The sequence below is a fragment of the Amphimedon queenslandica genome, unplaced genomic scaffold (assembly GCF_000090795.2).
Source record: "Amphimedon queenslandica unplaced genomic scaffold, v1.1 AMPQUscaffold_13494, whole genome shotgun sequence".
NCBI lineage: Eukaryota > Metazoa > Porifera > Demospongiae > Haplosclerida > Niphatidae > Amphimedon > Amphimedon queenslandica.
The window spans coordinates 195,642-206,872 of NW_003546270.1; positions in this window are offsets into that span (position 1 = coordinate 195,642).

Sequence of the window (11,231 nt, forward strand, 5' to 3'; positions counted from 1 at the left end):
CACCTCCAAGAGGGACTCCCAGAGCCGCTCCAGGAGGGACTACGGGTGCACCTCCAAGAGGGACTGGCGGAGCCCCTCCAGGAGGGATTGCCGGAGCCCCTCCAGGAGGGATTGCTAGAGCCCCTCGAGGAGGGATTGCCGGAGCTCCTCCAGGAGGGATTGCTGGAGCCCCTCCAGGAGGGATTGCTGGAGCTCCTCCAGGAGGGATTGCCGGATCTCCTCCAGGAGGCAGAATGGGATCTTCCGCTCTCCTATCCGGATCTGGGCTTGGTGACCTACTCATACTATGAAAAAGATACATACAAGTATATATAGTGTACAAGCTAGAGGTTGGATAACTGACTTATGCTTACAAAGTACGAACAACAAATATTGAAAAGTAGTCTGATGCCTGATTGCAAATTGACTAAGGTCTAAACTTTAAAGTAAGGACTGTACTGCTAACTTGACAAAGTGCAGTTGAGCGGGAAATCAGGCATGGTTATTAAAGATTATTAACCAAAACAGGATATTACGTCACATAAATAACTAGTTATTAGCTATGAATTTCATTATTATTTGAAATTTTTAAGTTTCTAGATGTGGTATGTTTATTTTGTGTATGCACAAGTAGCCAAAAATTACTATCTTGCAGAAGTTTTATTATATATTCTGTAATGGATTTTTAAACCTAGTTAATTAATATCAATAAACATAATACTGATATAAATATAACAATAATTAACAAATTGAATAAAAAGTATGGAAACAAGTGAATAAAAAAAATTCTATTAATAAGAAAAAGTAGGGTTGTCAAAAAATAGAAGAAACAAGGGGGTTGAGTTCAATCATAATAATAATTATTAATTCAATTAATAATAATAAAAGTTAATTAATAAAAAATAATTATTCTAAAAAATAATACATAAATTTCAATCCTACTTTGCATCATTTAATGAAGGATTACTGATTCCTTTAACATGACAAAGTTTAATGAAAGAATGACAACCCAACTGCTTAGTTCCAGCCTACGCAAGTGTGCGAGTTGGCCCTACTGACAATTCCTAACAATGTAACATAATCAGATCAAAATTTTTAAAATGTATATATACTAAAGACATGCATCCATGATTTTACTTTTAAAATCAAACTAACAAGTATACATTAATATTTTAATTTTATTAATTTTTATGGTAATGCATCACAAAAATTAAAGAATGCAATAGCAAACTAATCATCCATAGTTTAGAATTTTCACTTGTGATGACAGTAATTTATTCAATCAATGCTAGGTAAAAATTCTGATTTTTATTTATCAGAATACTTAATTTACATCATACTCATAGCAATGTATTAAGGCAATCACTAAGTACAGAGGCATAAATAATTTAAATTCATTAATTTATATTGTAGTCTGAATATTAGCATATTCTGCAAAGTAGGGTTGAAATTTATGTATTATTTTTAGAATAATTATTTTTTTATTAATTAACTTTTATTATTATTAATTGAATTAATAATTATTATTATGATTGAACTCAACCCCCTTGTTTCTTTTATTTTTTGACAACCCTACTTTTTTTTATTTATAGATATTTTTTTATTTCCTTGTAATAAAAATGATAATAAGGGAGAATAAATATTCACTTAAGAAATGTGGAATACATAAGAAGGGGGAGAAGCACCAAGCCAAGAGAGGTTTAATAAAATAAGATTCTAACACGGTCTATTATTAAAATTGGGAAATTGTTAGTAAAAGTTTCTCAGCTTAATCTTTAAAAGAAAGGGATCATATCTTGGCACCTTTCATTGTTTTTTAATTGTACCATTGTTATTTGTCTGCACAGTCCAAGTTTCTTGCATAAATGCCAATGACTAACTCTTTTGAAGAGCAAGCTATTTTATAATAGCCTGCCTTAGAAACTAAAAAATTAATGAACGTTTTCATTATACATTACACATGCATGCTAATTTGGTGTCTATAGCATTGCGCAATTTTTTCTTAGAATTTTTAAAGGATATTTTATTACTAAAGTTCAACCGAGACTTCATTATGTTTTCCATGTTCCTATATTAGCTGTGAAATTCCACACAGAAGTTAGACTATGTGCAAAAAGACTGTGTGTGCACTTAGCTAAAAGCAAACCACGGACAAGCTCATTTTATTGACGATAGGTCATTTGTTATGGCTCACAGGATAAATGATATTGCTTGTAGAAAGCTCGTTCAAATAAAAAATTAAAATTAGGAAATGTGTCATCCAAATGGCCATCACAGAAACTGACAACCACTAACCAAAAGCAAACACACACTAAAGGCCATGCATGTCTGCCTGCCTCAAATTGTGACTAATCAAATTCATTTTTCTTTGTTTAAATTAATTGCAGTATAGTTCTCACAGGTTTGCAACTAAAAGGTACAAAATTTTTTTAGCAGCCAGTAACACTGTTATAATTATTTTATCCTCAAAAAGACTGACCAATTCCTTTATACACATTACACACATTCAAGACAGCAATTTGACGTGATTGATTATTTTGAGAGGGGAACAAAGCAGAGACACAAGAAAGAGGCAATGTACATCAAATTTATGTCTGAGTTGGATTAGATGGAAGGTAAATTTAGGTAACATTTTGAAATCAATTAAAAAAATTAATTTGTAATATAGCTGGTAACAATGCTAGTACAACATTGTCTCATGTACTTATCGTTTAACCACTGTGAATGCGTTCCCAACATGTGGTTTGGTTTGCGACCAACATCCCGCTTCATCCACTATCAGTATCCAGCTTTTTCTACATGCATTGGAGAACTTACACTACCTATAATTTACCACGATAATCATGCGAATTGTAAGTACAGCTGAATACCCCTTTCTTCCATTAAGAAGAATTTGGTCATTCTTGAAAAAAACAATGCCACTTAATTTAATTTGCATGTAACTTTTAGCGCAATTGTATGTTTTCTTTTCATGTTGTATAACCTTGGTGTTAGTATAGATAATGGCTGAAGCTAAGTAACTTGTTCACAAATTTGTATTTTCCTCATTCTCATAGAGAGTGCTAGGTCTATTTTATTACTCAGGCAACGATGGAGGGGAATCTGACAGGATAAAACTTGGGTGTCTGCTTCAAAATTTACCAGTTTTACCATATACCTTGAAGGCCAGCTGATACAAAACTCAGCTTTGCCTTATGAACACTAACTCCACCCTGTTATTGCGTTATTTTTGGATAGTTGTCCAAAGTTAGGTGTAACTGTTTCTTAAAACTATCTTTAGAAATAGATACAATGAATCAAAAGTAGTTTCACTTAATTAATGACTGAGGGGAGGTTGTCAGGGAGCAATTAATGGTCACTCATGAGGCTAAAACAAAAAAGGAAGTGCAGTGTATCATGATTGTTGAAATCACGAAGTGCATCGGGTACTGGTTAGTATTTCATTGTAACCGAGAAGGGCACTCCGGCCAGGGTTTCTCAGATCGGATCCAGCCTTGGTCCGGATAGGATCCTGACCAGGAACAAACTGTCCCTGAGTAAGATCTTTAAATGTGGGGATGGGTCATAGGTGTGCACTCTAAATGTTTACTGATATAGATAGTAAGATTAAAGCTCAGGTGTAAGGTTTCACCTAAGTTAATTTAATTTTATGCATTGTAAAGGAGCTCTTCGACTTCTGGAGGAATTTTACTTCTATTCTGAACAGATTGCATGACGTAAATGGAGTAAAAGGATCCTTGCAAGGCTAAAGCTAAAACTGAAAAAGTTTATAGAAGTATGTATCAATGATATGTCTTGCTCAATAGGTTAAGATTAGAAAGTAGTCCAGACCCTAATTAGGAAACTGTAATAACTGCTATTAGGAAATGACTGCAAGCATCTGAAAGACTCAAAAGATATTAGAAAGGTATCGAGGTATAGATATCTAACTGATGTTAGAAGGTACTTTACTTTAAAGTAAGTAAATGCAACATAATACTTTGAATCATGTAAAGACATACTGTAGTGCAGTTACTGAAAGTACTAGATAAAGAAGGAACTGAAATTAGAAGAAAAAGATCTTTAAAGAGGTGATTGTACTCAAGCAAGGTGACTAAATTTTTGCTAGGTAATTTTAAATGTTTTTGATTGCTAGGGCACAAAGTTTACATGGGACATCGATGGATATGACAAGCTCAGTTATTTTGGAATATGTAATCATGGATTATGTATGCATGGACTGGTATTGTTTGCCATAATTTTTTTAAGTTGATATGTCAATTATTTTTTATAGGTTTTCCTGCTAAAAAAGTAACTAAAAGTTGTAACAACCAATCATGACCCACTCGTAGTTGCTCGATACTATTCTGATGCATCAAAGGGGTTTCTGGTATAGAATACCATTTTCAGTGACATTACTATATATTTTATGCATACATGCACATGTATGTGTGTAATGCATTTAGAATTATGAATTCATGATCTCATACTGATCAATTATTCCTCCTCACTTATTATTATGATTATTAATATTGCCATTATTGTCATGACTTCTTGGAATGTTTTCCTTTCTCTTATTCATCTATTCATTTTCCTATTCCTTTCCTTGCCTGAACTTTTAAATAATAAATTATTGATTATTCAGTCATAACATTGGTATCAGGGGATGGTTGACTGTCACGTTCCGCTGCCCAGGACTCTTAAAGATGGGGACAACCTAGAGAAATGGATGGCCACATTTGACATTAGTGTGGAAGCTAATGGTTTGGATGATGGCACTAAGCCAACTTAATTTGGAGATGCCATTGGACAAGGTTTTCTATGACATTTTGAAGGCATTAAAAAAGGCATTCTGAACTGATGGAGCCCATTATGTGGTTATTAGGAAGTGTGAGAAAAGGAAGCTTATGCCTGTAGAATTGCCGTTAATGTTCCTTTATGTTCTCAGAACTATTCTTGAAGTTGTGATGCCTGACTTAACTGATGATGAAGAGGAAAAAATGCTGCTACAATGTTTCATTGAAGGTTTCCCTATGGAGGCATCTATGCTAGTCTGCTCATCTTCAGATGTTAAGAAGAACCAAGGTTGCTGCTTAGGAGAAGGCTCACCTTGCTCATGATAACTATTGATGCACCAACAGAATCTCTTGCTGAACAGACGGCAACACAGCAGGCAGTCAATAGTGGCTGTATCGAGAAATTAGAAGGAATGGTGTCACAGCTGTGCTGAAAACTGAATACCATGGCGAAGGAAAAAACAGCCAGTGATCAGAGCTGTGCCAGAGGTGATACAGTTGGTTCCAGCCAGAACCTGCACTGTCACAGATGCAAATGGCTATGGGGCTCATTGCCTGCAACTGTCGCACTGTCAGGTGTACTAACCTCTAACTGCAACAAGTTTGGGAATGAGAATTCCCAGTTTTGGGGAAACGTTACCCGGTCGCCTCAACAGACCAATGGAGGTGACCAGAACAAACTCCATAAATATTGGCCCTCACTGCTGAAACACTTTGTAACACTCTGCACTTGTCTAAATTACATAGTACAATAAATCAAATTTTTGGTACCATTCTCCTAGACACTGGATCTAGTATGTCATTAATCAGCCAAGAATTAATAGAGAAGGCTAAATTAATCTTCATGCCAGTTAGCCTAAGCATGAATATTTTAACACCAGCATGTGCCGAGTCTGCAGACATCACACTGCATTCCACTTTTAGTGGTTGCAATTACTATAGGAGCCTTTTTATGCTAAAATGATACACTTATTGGTCCACACCTAGTTTCACCTGTGTCTTGGGCAAACTTTCTCTATATATCAAGTCCGTTTGGACTATGAGACTACAGTTATGACTATCAACAACATACATGTTCTATAGGGCAAGAGCCCAGCTCCAATGACATGCCACACTCCCCTTAAGGAAAGGAGAATTATCATCATATACTAGCTGTGCTCAGTGATAAAAGTCATGGATATTAATCCAAGTGCTGTTTCTGATTTTGCAGCTAGTGGTATCAATTATTGTTTATTAAATAATTTTCCAAATTCTTTTTGTCAAGTAGTTACAGATAATAAATTCCTCTTCTCTTCCCTACGAGAAAACACAAATGCTATTCAGCACTACATTTTCACGAGAAATTCGCAGCCTATTCAGGTTCCGCCACGACAAATTCCAGCACAGTATAGACAAGAAATACAGCAATATATTTAAGAGATGTTACAGCAAAGTATTATACGAAAAAGCAGAAGCCCTTTGTTGTCTCTATGTCCTTGGACAGCTGCAGAATTTTTAATTCATCCAGGCTCAATAATTATTCATAACAATTGGGGGTGTGTTCAATTAATTAAATGACTGAAAGTTACTGACACAAGCCAGTTACCACACTAAAACAACTGTCAAGATCAACTAATACTGTATATGAACAGTTGTGGTCTTAAAAAAATGAATTATAGTGACGGTCTTACTCCTAATAACAAAACACAACTTTTTGGTGTGGTTTTGATTAAAAGCTACCAAGGCTTAGCCTGGGCCTGCAGCCCCAAGGTCCATGTGTCTACGTACCCAAGAAATGAGGAAATTCGTACTTTTTTCAATTATGGGAGTTGATCAAGCGTTCAAGAAAGAATGCTTACACCTTACCTCCACCGGATGAGGTGCAGGATCAACTGCAAGAAGCTGGAATTTTTTCAAAACTCGATTGTCATAGGGATTTTTGCAAGTCCCAATTGCACCAGATGAGCATCATAAAACAGCCTTTTCTCCTGGTCCAGGGATGGGCTTATATGAATTTTGTTGTTTCCCTTTTGGTTTATCAGGATCACCAGGTACATTTCAAAGACTCATGGACAGAGTCCACAGAGGGTTTGATTTTGTATTTGTCTACATCGATGATGTGTTAATATTTTTATAGTCAGAAAATGCACATACGGAGCATCTAAATCAAGTGCTTCAACGCATTCATGATCATGGGCTTTGTTTACATGGTGAAAAGTGTAAAATTGGTTTCACTCAGTTCCATATTTAGGGCACATTTTGTCATCAAAAGGGATGCAACCAGACTCAGGCAAATTTGAGGCAGAGGTTAATTAGGCAATTCCCACCAATGCAAGGAAGTCCTACAATTTTTACAACGGGCCTCGTACAATAGATGATACATTCACAACTTTGCAGACTTTGCTCATCCTCTTCATTAGCTAACCAAGAAAGAAGTCAACTTTCACTGGTCTAATGAATTTAAGCATGCATTTAACACCCCCATCCAATGTTTGTCTTCTAATCCCATTATTCAATGCCCTGACTTTTCACAGCCATTCACCTTGTATATTGACGCAAGTGACACAGGTCTGGGGGCTGTTCTTCAACAAGAGGATTCCGTTACTGCTTATTTAAGCAGAGCATTAAAGTTGCTGAAAAGTACTACAGAAAGAATGTCTACCTCTTGTATATGCAGTGCGCCAGTTTAGACACTACTTATTTGGAAAGCTATTTATAGTTTATACACATTGTAATCACGTTCAATGGCTCTCAGCTCAGAAAATGGATGGCAAATTATGTCGTTGGGCTCTTCAGCTTCAAGAAATTGAATGTAGGATTTGTTTCCGCAAAGGGTCCCAAAATTCTAATGCCAATTCTGTCTCTCACTGTGTTCACTCAGCTGCAACAGGAAGCATACAAGGTCCCTCAGAAGAGGAGCTATTACAAGGCTCAATTGCTGGTCCTGTCTTGTCTCAGATCATTACTTCACTTCAGAAGAATTCCAGGAAACCACAAGGAAGGCTCTGGAACTAACCACAATAGAGAAGATGGCATTAACTATAGCCACAGATACTGATTAGGGATGGTGTATTATACAGGCAATATACGCAACCTCTTACACTGGAGAAATATAATACCAACTGTTTCTTTAAGCCTGATACCTCCAGCAGTTTTATGATGCTCCATCAGCTGGTGATCTTGAATTTGCTAAGACCTTTCTTTGATTGGGTTGGTATGGCAACTGATGTTAAAACATACTGTCATTTTTGTGATATTTGCAACAGGTCCAACCCACCTTTTCCTCAACAAGCTCCATATTTCAAGCAGGGGAAATCAATATACCACTAATTGGGAAATTTTTGGACACTTAATTTTCAAATTGGTGAAAAAGTTCAAAAATTAAAAAAATTCAAATTTTAAACAATTGAATGTTAAATGTCAGGGTAATAAGGATTTTCAAAATCCGTGCCATGTGGCTAAACTTTAGCTGTCTTCAGTACTGCTCTGTGCCCTCTGCTCCCTCATTCTCACTCATGCTCAGGTCAGTAATATCTCTTTAATGTCATTCACGGTGACTGCTCCGAAAATTAAAATTACTAAAAATTAATTATCCACTTATTTTCTAATTGAAATTTTTCCAAATTACATTATATTGGTCACTCAAGACTATTTTACCAAATGGCCATTGGTGACTCAAGACTATTTTACCAAATGGCCTATTGCTATTCCCATGCAAGATCAGACAGCCAACACCATTGGCAAAGCCTTGGTATCCACAAATAACACGTGCTTTTCCTTTAGTACTTCATTCAGACAAAGGTGCCAACTTTGAGACCTCTATACTTCATAAAACATGTAAAGCTTTTGGTATTTGCAAGTCTAGAACCAGCTCGTACCACCCACAAGGTGATGGTTTAGTGGAAAGAACCAATTGTTCTCTATAGCAGTTGCTAAGGTCATATTGTGAGCGAGTGCCTGGGAGAAAAAATGACTTCCCCTCATCCTTTATGCCTATTGCACTTCAGGCCACTCTTCTACAAAAACCACACCATAGTTGTTAATGTTTGCTGGGAGCCAATATTTGATGCAACTAGCCTATCCTCCGATAGACATGATACTCTGTGTTAAATGGCAAAGATGTAGGAGTTAGTAGAGTTAGATCTTGTGGAAGCTGCATCCTCTCAAAAGCAGTTTCATTATCAGAACAATAAGCATCCCCTCTCAATTTCTCAACACAGCCATGTATGGCTATTAATCCCTGCAGCTGGTAAGCTAGATCATAAGTGGCAGAGTAGATTGGCTGTTGTTAAACGATTTTAAGATCATCCCACAGTTCAGATTGAGCACAATGATGGTCAATTACAGACTGTACGTGTGAACCGTCAAAGAGCTCACATTATGAGACAGAATCTTTCACCATCATTACCCTGTATTCCTCGCCATCATAATGGTCCTCCATGTTTTATTAGGTGGGAAGCGTCTCCCTTTGAACAAAGAAAATTTGATGACATTAACCATCCACCAGCAGTAACCCCTCCCATTCCTGCTACAAGACCAACTCATGCTGGAAGGCCCCCTGATAGATTTGCTCCTTGTATCTCATTGCTCGGGATGAGCACTTAAAAGGAGAGTTACATGCAATGCAATTAGAATTATGTGTTCATAATCTCATGCAAATCAATTATTCATGCTCAATCATTATTATGATTATTGATAATTATTATGATGACTTGGAATATCATTCTTTGTGTTTCTCTCTCTGATTGATTAAATCATTCTCTCATTCCTTTCCTTGCCTGAACTTTTGAATAATAAATTGCTGATTGAGTCATTACATGTGTACCAAAGCAACTTCGATCTGACTATGGAACTGAAATTAGCTGGGTTGCTGCAACTCATTTTGTATCTCATTTGCCAAATGAATCAGAAGTAGTTGAACATAGCTATATCTACTCTACTTGACACAAACTTTATTATAGGGGTGGCTTCAATGTCCCAAGCAACTGCATGGCCACAAGCTACAGCGCAGTACTTGTAGTGTTATTGCTTGTAGCTCCTTTTCTATTTAAGTTATCGTTTGTATATTTTTGGAATACTACTTACCAGGTGTTCTTGAATAGATCAATAGTCCATTTTTGTCCTTTTCTATTGGTGGCTTACAAAAGTAATGCTAAATTTGTTTATAAAGAATGCTTGCTTGCTTTTCTTCCCTTTTTCTTATTGGCTACTTTAGCAACAAAGGATAAACATCCAAATATCTCACCTTCGTGTCTTTAGGTTTGTCCTTACATGATTTTAAGACATATAATTTGCTAAAATTGATTTTGAGTAAAGATTAATTTAGTAACAGGGGTGTAAATGCTAATTAATTTCAGGTGATAGAGTTCATTCAAACAGAAGCATGGTGCTATGCAACATGTGTATGAAATGGCATCACAAGACTGCTTGGACTTAGTGATCCACTAAGCTATGACAACAGGGATTGTGCCTCATGTACTTATAATAATTTTTTTTTCTTAAAACTTTTTACTTCTAATCCCTCTCCATTATTGTTTCTTCACTTCAATGTCACTGCTTGCGACCTACATTAAATTTTGTCATTTAAAACAATTTTGTGTTTGATGAATATTGACCTTGCTATAAAAGGTTTTGTGCCATTTGCATATTATTGCTGATTCAGACAAAATAATGCATTCCAGGCGTTATGCAATTCTTATAGCATACTGTGCCTTGAGCTCATGTTTGAGCCAATGCTCCAACTTCATGCAATTCTTAACATATATTTCTTAAGCAACAGTTAACAATTTCATGAAGGAAAAAATGATAACAACATAACACAAGTGATATGTGAATCAATAAAAAATAATTGAAAAGTTATAATTATTACATAATATAAAACAATTCACTGTTGTCATTGACACCACTCCCATGTTTGTCACTACATTCATCACTGCTTTCATTATCGCTGCCAACATTATCGCAACCAGAGACACTATTCTTGTATTCAGAGTTAAACCGCTAAATTTCTCCTGAATAACTTCATATCTCCACTTTGGCTTGTTTGAAAAAAATAACATACCCCTTTCGTAATAAATTTGTTTGGTCTCAATCCAGAATGGTATTATTAATCTGACAAATTTGGTTATTATAATAAGTTTTCATACTATTTAACTTAATTGTTGTGATTTTGATTTCGTCTTCGTACCTTTCTTGGTGAGGTTGCATGAACAATTGTTCGTTTGGCCCATCAAGAGTACTTGCTTCATAGTACTACATCTGTGACAATGGGTTAAGCACATTTGACAACAGTACCCGAAACTTGCCTATTTTTTGCAACTTCCAAATTATAATTAGCTGTTATACCTCATATTGTTTTGGTTATTGATGAAATCTGTTAGGATAACTTCTTAGCAATTTAACGTCAATTAAAATCAGAATGGTACATTGTATTGATATTTTTTGCATTACCAGCTTATCATGATTTCTGGAACAAAAAATGCCTTTTAACAGATGCTG